The sequence below is a fragment of the Lagopus muta genome, chromosome 5 (genome assembly GCF_023343835.1).
Source record: "Lagopus muta isolate bLagMut1 chromosome 5, bLagMut1 primary, whole genome shotgun sequence".
NCBI lineage: Eukaryota > Metazoa > Chordata > Aves > Galliformes > Phasianidae > Lagopus > Lagopus muta.
Window position 1 is genome coordinate 64,473,853 of NC_064437.1, and position 12,045 is coordinate 64,485,897.

General features: G+C 41.8%; 1 protein-coding gene across 3 annotated transcripts in view; it reads left to right on the top strand.

The window, feature by feature from the left end:
• MGMT (O-6-methylguanine-DNA methyltransferase) overlaps positions 1–12,045 on the top strand; it is a 176,796-nt gene that overhangs the window by 21,817 nt on the left and 142,934 nt on the right. The gene's annotated exons all lie outside the window — the stretch shown is intronic.

A 12,045-nucleotide genomic window follows, 5' to 3' on the forward strand; every position in this document is an offset into this window, starting at 1 on the left:
CTCTCTTTGTGTTTTTTTTCCTTGTTCGTGAGTAAAAGCTGACTTTTTAGAAGGACTACAGAAGTCTTTCTTAGGGATGTTCCTTTTCTGGTGTGGTTTTGCTATGCTAGAGTCACATACGTTGCAGATACCAAAGTTATTTGCCAAATCCTCTGCCAAAACTGAAGTTAGTAGTACAGCTTGCTAAGGTTTGTTTCTTCAGCTGTTTTCTGGTGATGAAGCTGCAATGTTTGCCATGGTGTTTTTGGTAATGAGCTGCAGCCTTTGCAGTGTGGTTTTTTTCTGGTAGGACTCAAACAGGTTTTATTTCCTTCTCTCCATGTTGTCCTCCCTGCTCTGCTTTTCACTTTAACTTTTCCTTTGATTTGTAGCATTTCCTCTTTTTCTGTTTTTCTATTTTATTACCCTTGTAGCTCTTTAAGTGTGCGTAGCATTAATCACAAATACAAAGCATCATGTGAATTCTGGCTGAAATATGTTTTTTCCTCTAATTCTAAAACCCTCAAGCCTCTGGATTTGACAGTTTTGCCAACTCCAGTGATATGGAAATCAGTGCTTGAGTTTCCTTCATATGCTGATTGCAGTATTGGATTTCTGCTGATGAGGAATGGGAGTAAAATGGTATTTAGGACAGAGTTGAAGCTCGCCTTTGCTACAGGACAGCTTCTGGCTGAAGAACATCTAAAGCAAGTGACGGCTCTTCACCTTTGAGAAGAGAACATGTCAGAGAGAGGATGGCAGGATAGCAGGAGGAAGCTCTATGCGCTCAAACATGGTGAATGTAAGAAATGTGGTTTTACACGTTGGTAGAAATAAAGGAAATTGCATTAAAACAAAAGCAGTCATGAGATTACAGGTATTAAGAGAAATAGGCTTCAAGTGAACTGCTGCAGGATTGGATGAACATAATTCAAGGCCATTGATTGGTGAAGGCCACAAAGGTGACTGGGGAGGAGGTGCTGTGCTGGGTGTGTGTGATTCTGCTGGGTGAGAAGAGCAAAGGTCTCTTGTCATGGCTCTTACCTTTAATGCTGAGGCTTTTAACGTTTCACATAATGGCTCGCCATCCCTTTTTCTGCACAGTGTTTTTGGGGATGGTATGATGTTATTAGAGCTGGTGGGAAGGCTGAGCAGAGGAATTGGACTTTCAGTCACACAGACTTTCTTTTCCAGGAAAATACGTGTGTGTATGCTCAGAACACACACTGCTTCCTTTACTCATTCCTGCACAAATGAAAGATGCTCCTGTGTCACAGCTGTCCCTAAGCAAGCCTAGCTTTATAGCAAGGCTGTCTTATGCAAGGTGAGCTTCTGCTTTCCTTGTTGATAGGGTTTGTTGCTTGCTGATGTCGTACAGCTGGGTTGGCTGGGGAAGGATCTGCTGATTTTGCTCTTTGGGCAGCAGTCAGAGGATGTCAATTCTTAATTCTCTGTGTTTCTGTCTGGTGGTGGTTCAGCCAGCCATGGTTGGCTGCTGTAGTTTTCTGTCTTCCCGGAAGTGATGAGGCTCTGATAGCATCTCAGTAGCACTTAAACCTATCAGGCTGTGGGATTCGTGTGTGACAGTTATATTGCAGAGGGACTATTACAAAGAGTGATCCAGTAGTTAACAGCAAACAGAATATCCTTACTATTACTGCAGGAACTTAAATCTGAAACGTGGATGGGAGGTGGGACTTCCTTTTGTCTTAACCAGCAATGAAGTTCTAAACATTTTAAAGCCCTCAGTAAATGTTTGTGCTGAAGTATAACATTTAATCTCTTCTACTCATCGCTAGTGAATAGCTATTAAATCTGGCCTCATTATTTTTGACAGAATAAAATAAAAAGAAAACAGCGCCCAGTGTTTCTGCTAACTGGCTAATAAACACTATGGTAAGAAGATTGGGTAGGGGAAAAAAAAACCATAAGAAACATAAAAATTGATTTTAATGGACCCCTGTCAAAGAGAACCATAATGAGCGTGAGTTTGGTAATAAATACTGGTATTCAGCACCACGGTTCCCCTGACTTCTCGTGTAGAATTGCATGTAACAATCAATATAGATTTTGGAGTTTTTTAACAACAAAAAATAAGCAAACCTTTGAAATGTATGAATACTTCAGAGTTGCAGTCTCAGACAGCCCTGCTGGTTATGGGGAAATGGGATAGCAGTGCTAAATGGCATCATCACAGTGCGGGGATCTCGCTCTGTTTTACAGCTTGTAAAATGCTACGCAATTAATCACCTGAGATTACAACCTGTTCTGTGATGGCTCTCCTTAAAACTTAAGAACACAGACTATAATGTAGACTAAAAGGAGAAGCAACAAAGTAAAAATTCAGTTTTCGGTGCACTTGAAAGAAATTGATCTATTAATGAGATGAATCTAATTGTAATAACCTGAGGTTATTCTGCTCCTCGTGAAACTGGCTAGCTTTAAAAGTCAGCACACGTAACAGCACAGTGAGCTCTGTTTGGGGAGAATGGGCTTTTAGTTGAGCTTTACATACAGAGAAAAGGGGGAAAAAAATCTTATTTCTTACAAAAAAAAAAATCAGCTAAATACTGTGAGAATTCTGATTTGCCCAGAGCAAACATTTAGATATCTTGTATATATGCTTTTAATACTGTATCAGCCATTGTATTTTTTTCCTCTCGGTGTACACAAATGTTACCTTCTCCAGCAAAAGTGATGCTCAGTGCTCGCTGCCTGAAACACTGTGTCTGTCTGGCCCATCAGAAACCTTGCTGTTTTACTCCTCTCTTACTGTACTCTGAGTGCCTTCTGCAGTTCAGGACTGGTTTCCTTTGCTCCCCCATCTCTCCTGCGTTGTTCCCAACCTAGGATGGCTGTTCTGCAGTCTCAGACTGCTGAGCTGGAGGGGAATGTTGTCAGCTCTGTGCTCAGGGTATCCCACACATGATGTCTGTTAGCAGTAACAAAGTGTGCTGATATTTCCCTGTGCTAACTATATGCAGCAGAACAGACTCTGGGAAGATGGGGATGTTGGCTTAGCCATTATGAAGCCAAACATGGAACAGTTCTCACCTGTGTTGCACTAATAGTAATTCTTTCAGGAGTTCCCATCTTCTAGGTTGCTTGGCTCCCTGCTGCTGACACACAGCACATGGCACTGCAAGGAGCTGCTCTCTTTGTGCACGCATTTCTTGGAGCTGAGGTTGGGCAGGTTAGCTCACATTGACGTGGCTTTGATGATGGTCCAAGTGTGCGTTTCCCAGTGTTGCACACATACCCTGAGCTTAATGCTATTTTCAGAATAGAGATTTTTTTGGGGAAGTGTTGTGCTCCAGTCTGCCCTCCGTGCTTCTTGCAGGTTATTTGCCATTTGTTTCTTGATAGTGTTTCATTTCCTTGCACTGTACTGACAGTGACGAGAGAAGGAGAGGAAGAAGGAGCCCGTTTGGCCGTGCTTGTGTTATTAATCTGCCTGAACCTTTCAGGGGTGAATCTGCAGTTCAGGAAGTTAGCCTGTGTTTCTGTCTCTCTGCCATACTAACACTATCAGAAACTCTCCAGATTCTGTCTAAACAGGTTTCCAACCATTACAGATTCAAAGAAAATCTCAAGTGTGTCGAATGCAGCTAATGCAGCGGTGTATGGGAGTCTGATAAGAGCCTAGAACAATAACTTGGAGAGGTGTGAACCACTCTGCTCATCTCCGAGGTATTTAATCATAGCCAGTGATGATGGTTTAAATGTCAACTTTGCTAACTGTTTCATTCCTCATACTGTAAAATTTACTGTGAGTGATATCTCACTTTGATGCCGCAAGTGGGAGGTGTTTGGGAGAGTGCCTCTCCAGTTTTTCCAGCAAGCAAAGCTAAGAACCAAAGCTAAGAAACTTACTGGAGCTCTCTGAGTTGTGCTCAAATGCAGCTGAAGGAGGTGGGTCTGCAACTACACACACAGCTGTTCTGAATAGATTGCTGTTGTACTATGGGCACCTGAAGCTAAGTGATTTAACTGACTAGATGGTTACTGACAGTAATGTGGAGGAGTTGTTGTTATTTCCTGTTCTGCTCTTCCTTAAAATTGTTGTGTGGTGATGGAGGTTTTGTAATTGTAGTGAGATGAAGTTTGAGATGAAGTAAACAATTGGGAGATAAGGGAAAAGGGAGTAATTAATGGTTTTATCAGAATTTCTCAATGTAAAACAAGGGCAAAAAGGTCTGTTGTACCCTTTGTAACTTAAGGCAGTGGTTGCATCAGCTCAATACCCTCCAGGTCATTTCTTCAGGGGAAAAAAATTGTGTACCTGGACTAAACCACTGGGATCCTTCTACTCTACTGACGGTTGTGTTTGCAGCCATTATTCTTGTTCACATAGAGCTGTTTTGCTCATTAGATCAGAAGGCTGAGACCACTGCCCACGTGGATTCATCCTGTGGTTCTTAAACCTTATGAGTAATAACATTAGGAAAAAATAGAAATGAACAACCTCAACATCACTCTAATTCCTGGAAAATCATAATTATTTTCGGTTGGCTTTCTCAACAGCAAGCACTGTTGTGGTGCTTGTCCTCTGTAAGGTCGTAGTCCTGCTCCCATAGGGCAGATGTTAGAGCACTGACTGTGGATGCGTCCAGCTGCATCGCTTTCCTGCCAGCTAAATCAGAGCACTTACCATTGTAAATACCATAATCATCCAAGCTGACGGCATTTATCAATGATCAAAGTATGCTTTGCATGGCACTTTCCTTTTTTATAGTTTAATGTATTTAATTACTGTTTACAGTGACTGGAAAATGGTTCATTAGATGGATCTTTTGTAGGCGTTAATATAAACAGATTAGGCTTGAGATACAGCCTGCATTTGATGAGAGTCTGAATGTAGGAAGTCCTTTGGTTGGGCTGAGTGGGAGGCTTGGACTGCTCCACATGTTCTGCTGCTGTGGTGCTTTGCTCTTAGGAGCTTCAGAGTGCTGCTTGGTGACTGGATGGAGCATTGACCTTCTGGAGTGGGCCTTGCTGCTTGTCTTTCCGTTGGACCATTCTGAGCTGATTTTTGTGTGGTGTTACTGAAAGGCCAAGGGTCTGTCAGTCCTCCAGCCATGCCTCTTTCTGATGGGACCCATGCTATTTCTCTTACATCTGCTTTTCTCATGTCTTCTCCCAGAAAGTCACCTTCTCCTTGCTCGCTGGTGGGAGCGTTGATGAACGCAGATGAAGTGTTTAGGAAGCTTTTTTCTTTCAAACCAATTTGTTTGTGCTGCTGGGAAGCCTGTAGCAGCCACAGATGAGCAACAGCTAAGCTTGTAGCAAGCAGAGCAGTATTTGGTTTGTGCCAAAGAGGGCTTCCAAGTAAATGCAAGCAGGTCAGCATGCAGGTGCCCAAAGCACAGCTGCAGCCTCTGTGTGTTGTAGTGCTGGCACATTAGTCGTAAAGCTGGTGGAAACAGGGCTGTTTTCAGAATAACTGAGTACAGGTGTAGCTGTAAGGCCTCCAGGATTCCTGTGTGTATTTTGTCACTCTTGAGTACTGTAGTTCGCAAAGCCAAACCAGCACAGTCCAACATGGTAGGTGAGATCAAGGTTTTTGAGTGCCCTCCCTTGGGAGTGAAGAGAATGCCCAGTGTGTGAGTCAGCACAGCAGTGCACCCCTGCTCTGTGTTGGGCTGCTCTTCAGTCTGCTGTTCTCTTGCATTTTAACCCTTCTCACTCCTGACAATGTTCATGTATTGCGTATATTGATGTGTAAACAACCCTTCCTCACATTTTGGGAATCTGTCTACAGTAGTCACCAAAAGGGGGAAGGTCAGTCTTGCACTGCACATCTTTGTTTCCTATGCTTTTATTTGGGTATTCTGTAGCTCGTGGCACTGAACTGTCACAGATCTCATGGAGCTTTCTGCTACTTGACTTAAGGATCTGCATGCTGTGTTTCTAAGTAATAGGAAGAGGGTGCTTGTTACTTTCTTCAGATCACTGTGCAATACCAGAAGGTGGTGTATTTAAAGAGGGGAGGAAAAAGAGGGGGGGAAAAAAAAAAAAGCAGGGGGGAAGAAATATTACTTTCTCTTGAAGTGTCTACAAATATCTAGGCATCAATCTTTATTTCAGCAGATTCAATGGACGTGGCAGGAAGAGTTATTATATAGCATAGTCTTCCTTTTATTAAAAATAAACTGGGCTAGGTTTTTTCCACAGTTTCTTGTGGAGATGCTGTGGATTGTTTATGCTGCATCAAGGTAAGAAAACTTCTTATTGGAAATGGTGTTTCAGAAACTTAAGCAAAATGAAGTCTGAAACCATCTAGGAAGTTTAGAGTTTGTCAAAGCCTTACAGGTGGTACAGCTCAGGAGCTCAGTTTCGGGTCATTGCTGAGGTGCTTTGTAGGATAAGCTGTATGGGCAGCTGGGGGGAGGGGGAGAGGGGAAAGGGAACTTTATTGAGCAAAATTGGCAAAAAAAAAAAATTCACTTAAACAGAAGTGAATCTTGAGCAACTCCAATGTAATCAGTGCCATGCTTTAGATGTGTTATTTTTCCTGACAGCACTGCTGTGTTCCTATTCATCTGTCGAGGATGGTGTTACAAGATTCAGACAGAAGATTTGCAAATGGGAACGCTTCTCATTTGTGTTGTTTCCCCCATAAGTGCAGCTGGAGCAGCCTTCAGCTCCATGTTACAATGAAACTGCACTTCTACTGTGCAATTACTCTGCTAATAATCTGGTGTTTTAAGATCTGTAGTGTTGACGTAGTGCTGTATCATAATGTTAACAGATCTGTACCAGGAGAAGCTCTGCTGCTCAGTGTATGTGTGTGTAAAGCTGGAGGGCTGGCCAGGAGTCTGGAGCAGGAAATGTTATAACCCAGAGATCACGTTTTACAACGCTGATCTTTTAAAATGGCAAAAATAACAACAAGTGTATTAGATCATATAACTTGTGCAGACACCCACTTGAAAATAGCGCAAATATGATGGGTTTATTTCTAGTGCAGGAGATATTGAGCTGCAGTAGTTATGGAAAATAATTTCACCAGAGGAGTGTGAGAATCTGTCTATGCAGCCTCGTGTCTTCAAGACATTTCTTAGAAAGGAAATCTTTTCCTGACGCTCTGCCCCATCCTATCCAGAGATATTAGGCCTGATGTAGATTTACTAACTCCTTTGGTAACTCAGAACGTGAGGGGAACCTTCCTGCTTTGGTGCCAGAAGTAGATTAATGCAGTGGAGCATTTTTCCATTGCTATAAGGATGGGAAAATGGTATAATGGTATGGATTGAGTTTCTAATATAGATCAGAATTAGTGGGTATTCCTAAAAATAGCAAGTCTTCATCCTGCTTTTTCTTCCCAGGCTCCTCTAGCCCTCCAAAAATATCTGAGTAGAGAAACAGATACTGCTGAGGATGCTGTAATGCCACAGCTGTTTTGGAAATAGACAGTGGGGTGTAAGCATGGGTGCCTGTTTACCAGGAACCCTTCTTGCAGCCCACTTCTGCAGTGGGCTCATCTGCAGTTCCAGTGATTGCAGTTAAATGGCAAATGATGTTCAGAGAGCCGCGCCAGGAGAGGAAGGGTTAACTTCTAAATTCTTATCCTGTAGCTGTAAATGCCATTTTTCTTTCTTCACAAATGTAACCTTTTAACATTTATTTTTAGCTTTTGCATTAATATATGTAAAAATATTAAAAGCTCTTGTATATTACATTAAAAACTTATGTCAGCTGCCCTGCTTTTTCCTATTTATTAAAACTTTTCAAGCAGTGAAAACATTTTACTTGTTAATGAGGGGAAGAAGGAAAATTAATGACATAGAGCTTGGATCTTCCAAGATGTCTCCTTTTAACCATGCAAAACCAGCTCTTTTTCTTACACTATGTAGTTTAATTTCTGTGTTAGGGTTCAGTAAGCAAATGCAAATAGATTTAATGATTTGCATCAGTAGATCACTTCTCAGTTTAATATCCTCTGATATTTTGGTCAAGGACTTTTTCTTTGGAAGGCTAGTGCTGTTCTACAGAGTAAAAATATTAATAATGGGAGCATTGTTATGTTCAACTAAAGCAAGGCAAATGTATAACTTATTCAAAAGCAGCATCTCGTATTATCTTCGCACTAAGATCATGCAGTGGAAAAGGTTATCCAGAAAAAGACACTTTAATTGTGAATTGCTGATGGTATTAAACATTTAATACTGGTTTCTGTATCTCATCTCACTCTGCATCAGAATTCAAACACTCAAATGCAAAGTGATCCCAACAGCAAGTGCCTCAGCCCTGGTGTAGGTGCTATGGAGCTGTGCTGTGGGTGGTATGGAGCAGCAGCTTGGGCTCAGAAGGCCTGTTTCAGTTGAAAGAAGTTCCTATTGGACTTGGAAGTATGTAAAGGTGGTTCAGTGTGCAGGAGGAAATGGTGCAGCCCTGGCACTGCTGCCCGGAGCTGTGGTGCCCATCCCTGGAGGTACCTCCCATGGATGGCAGTGCTGGGGCTGCAGAAGCCCTTCCCACCCAACCATGCTGGGATTCTGAGAAGTGATGTGTGCTCACCGATGTCTCTTTGCTCATTAGAATGAGTGCTTGGTGGTGATGAAAGCTTTTTGTGATTGCTTCTAAACTTTTGACCGTGCCTATTAGGTCATAAACAACAAATATGGACTATTTAGAGGACAATTCTGCTTGCACAAGTTCAGGGCAAGAAGTAGTGAAGCAATGAGGTGACTTAAGATGAGCTTGTACCTTATGTTATCAAGTGTTTGTTCTGGTCTGGTTCCCCTCATCTTTGATGTGTGCACCCTTTGTCATTACACAGCTAGGTTTTGCTCGTGTCCCGGCTACAGTGATTAACACAGCATGTCTGTGCAGTAACCATCCTGCTTCTGTCAGTGCTTCGTTCTGATTATCTGCTCTTTTTGTTTGTATTTCTTGGTTTGCTGGGCAGTGTGTTGCAGGTGTGCATACTACTGTGACTGATGTAGTGCATGCACACACATCTTATCCTGGAGGTGCTGGGCAGACCTGGCTTGGTTTCAGCTTGGCTCTCATGAGTAAGGGGCATCTAGCACTTGCTAGAGGCACAAATGGTGAACCTGTCCAGAGGTGGAGAGAATTTATTTTAAAAGACAGGGTTTTTACCAAATTCACTGCACTGTGTTCCTAGACAGTTAAATGTATTTCTTATCCTGAATGAGAAATGTTAGAAAATTGCCTCCCTTTCAGTTGTTTAGGACTATTTTACTACTTTCTGGGAAATAAGCTAACTTTTCAGATCTTCCATCCCAAAGGTGCAGGATGGGACCATGGCTAAGCTGCTACACAGTACCATTCCCCAAAGACACAGTGCTGCTTTGTGTTACGTGACACTGAAATGCTCCCTATGTCTGCATTAACGCACAATGGTAAGCTGTTTATTTTTGCTTTGCCCTGATCTTGTGGCACTGCAGTTGCTCGTATGAAGCCTTGAAAGTCTGCTTCAATGAGATACTTTTGCTGTCCTTTGTGTTTCAATGAGAAATTTCTGAACTTTCTCAAAACTGAAGTCAGTGCATTATCATAGGTGGCTCTCGAGAAGAATGAAAAGTATGATGGTTGGTTTCACAGGTTGGTCAGTCCATGGTAGCACAAAAACCATCCTCGGAGTGTGCGTGGCCCTCAGATATTAATTAATTTAAAAAGCATTATGGAAGTAGATCAAGTTTTTTAGTGACTTAGTATTAGAACTAGAGCTTCTAAGGTGTGTGGTACTATAACAGATGGAGGGAGAAACTACAACCATGCTGATCTGAAAGAGCTTTTGGAAAACTTGTTCTGGCCAAGGGCCTCTGGCAGCCTGGTTAGGGAGAAGGAGGATGGGAAGTACTTCTGCCTTACTTTTTGAGACTCTCAGGTTCACTGAGAAGGTTTGGGAAGAGTTCTTCATGTATAACCACAGTATGGAACAGTTGGTCATAAACATAAATCAGCTGATATTAAGGTAATTGGAAATGTACTACCTCAGTAATTTGAAATTAGTCGTTTTTCACAGCTCATGAATGTTCTTCACCTCTGAAAATAGTTTGTTCTAATTTTAAACACTGATGTGAACACTTGAATATAGAAAATGTCTTCTACTTTTATATTCAGAAGTCCACACTGGCCTGGTCTCCATGTCGTACCCTTTCCCTCTCCCCTACACAGCCTGCACTGATTCTCTTAATTATGATTGAACTCTTGGAAACAGTCTGATTTTCATCTGCTCTTGGTGGCAGGTACAATGACTCCAGGTATGTGTTGTCTTCTGTGGGCTTCTATTTGTTGCTTGCTTTTGCAGGCTTTTTTACTTGAAGCTTTTGTAAGTTTTCAGCTCTTGCTCCTCTGCTCAAGCAGATCCCCATTTAAGTTGGCTGCAGCACTAGCTGCAGTTGCTGTTGATCGTGGTTGGGATCACCTATCAACTCCTGCAGGTCAGGAGTTCTCTGTGTGCTGGGTAATATTGCTTGTGACTCTGAGCTTGTCCAGATGCTCTTCATTTATGCAGATATCCTCTGGGTTTTAAGATTTATGCTTCAGTGTGAAACAAAGGATATCCTCAGAGTTGGGATAGCATGTCTCGTTTCCTGTCTGTTCTGGGAAATACTTTTTGGTTTTTTTAGTTCTCTTTTGTGGAACTTATAGCAATAACAAATGCAGGCAACAAAAGAATACGGGGCCGAAAATGCGGTCATGGTATCTATGACTTGTAGTGCATGCAGGTAACTTGAAAATGAACAGAGGATAATTTGCCTGAATTAATGAGAAATCAAAGGGATGCCAAATAGTCCAAAACAACCCCTGCTATAATGAAGCCAAAGGAGAACAAACAGTCCCACAAATACACTTTGATAACACTTCCTGCCTGCTCATGGGGCTGCTAAATGTTCACGCTAGTGTCCTCTATGCTGTCACTTATAGACCAGCATGCCAGGGGTGAAAATGCTGTTGCTGTTGTGGGATTCTTTGTGATTCCAAGAGGCAGAGGAGGGCTGCTTCAGGTTGTTTTCAGCATTTGGGTCGCTGAAGGTATTTCTGAATTATGTCGATTAATTATCAATACCCATGCCAAAAGCTTGCCACCTCTTAATTCTTTCTTTTATTGAAGTATTTAATAGAACTATGTGAGTGAGCCTATATTTACTAATTTATTAAACAACAGCCTTGCTGAAATAATAAAACATACACCAGCAATCGTGACTCTTCTTGTGTATTAAATTTTTGCTTCGTCTCAGTTCATAATGTAACTTTGTCTTCAGTGTTTTTCTTTCAGATATATCACTTTGTTATCAAAAATCCATAGTAATTGGGATAATTTATGGCCAAGCTAACTCAACTACAGGCTCTGTCAGGCCAGCACTTGCCAAATTGAAAGGTCTGCTTTGTTTTGGACTCTAGGAGAGACATCTGTGTACATTAATTGGGGTGTATCTTTTTCATTCATCCAGCACTTCTAATTTGAGAGTCCTGTTAAGTACTGACTTCCTATCTGGAGTAAACTTTCCAATTGGTAACGAGTTACATTTTGAAAATAGTCACATTTCTCTAAATATTGTGTCATAGCTTAAAATAAAGTTGTGGTGTTCTTGCTAAGTAATCCAGCACTCATTGTCCTCATTTACACTTCCAACACCATAAGGAAGGTGGCAGCATTCAGTCTATGTAGAGGTGGGCAGTTACCTCATGCACTGAATAGAGCAGCACTCTAAGTCTCTTATGGAGGTTTTGAATTGGAAGGTTATCCCTTGTGATAAAAGTTACACCTCTTTCTTTGTTTGCTGGTGGGTGCTGAGGACAGGACAGTAGCCCCACCATCACAAATACAAATCAAGGGCTTTGCCTGTTACGTGCATCCTATGGTTGCTCTTGGATAGTAGTGCTTCACGATCTTCCTGCTGCTGTTCTGCTTTTTACAGTGACACTTAGCCGTTGCTGCCTGAGTTTCATTAGCTTGTTTGGCTGCTTTCTTTTCTTTGTGCATGGTCTCCTCCATTTCTGGGTTTGGGATAGATATAGAACTGCACTCTTGTTGCACTTTCCTTTGTAAATAGCTCTGTAGAAGTTGTCTGTGTAATTACTGTCTCATCT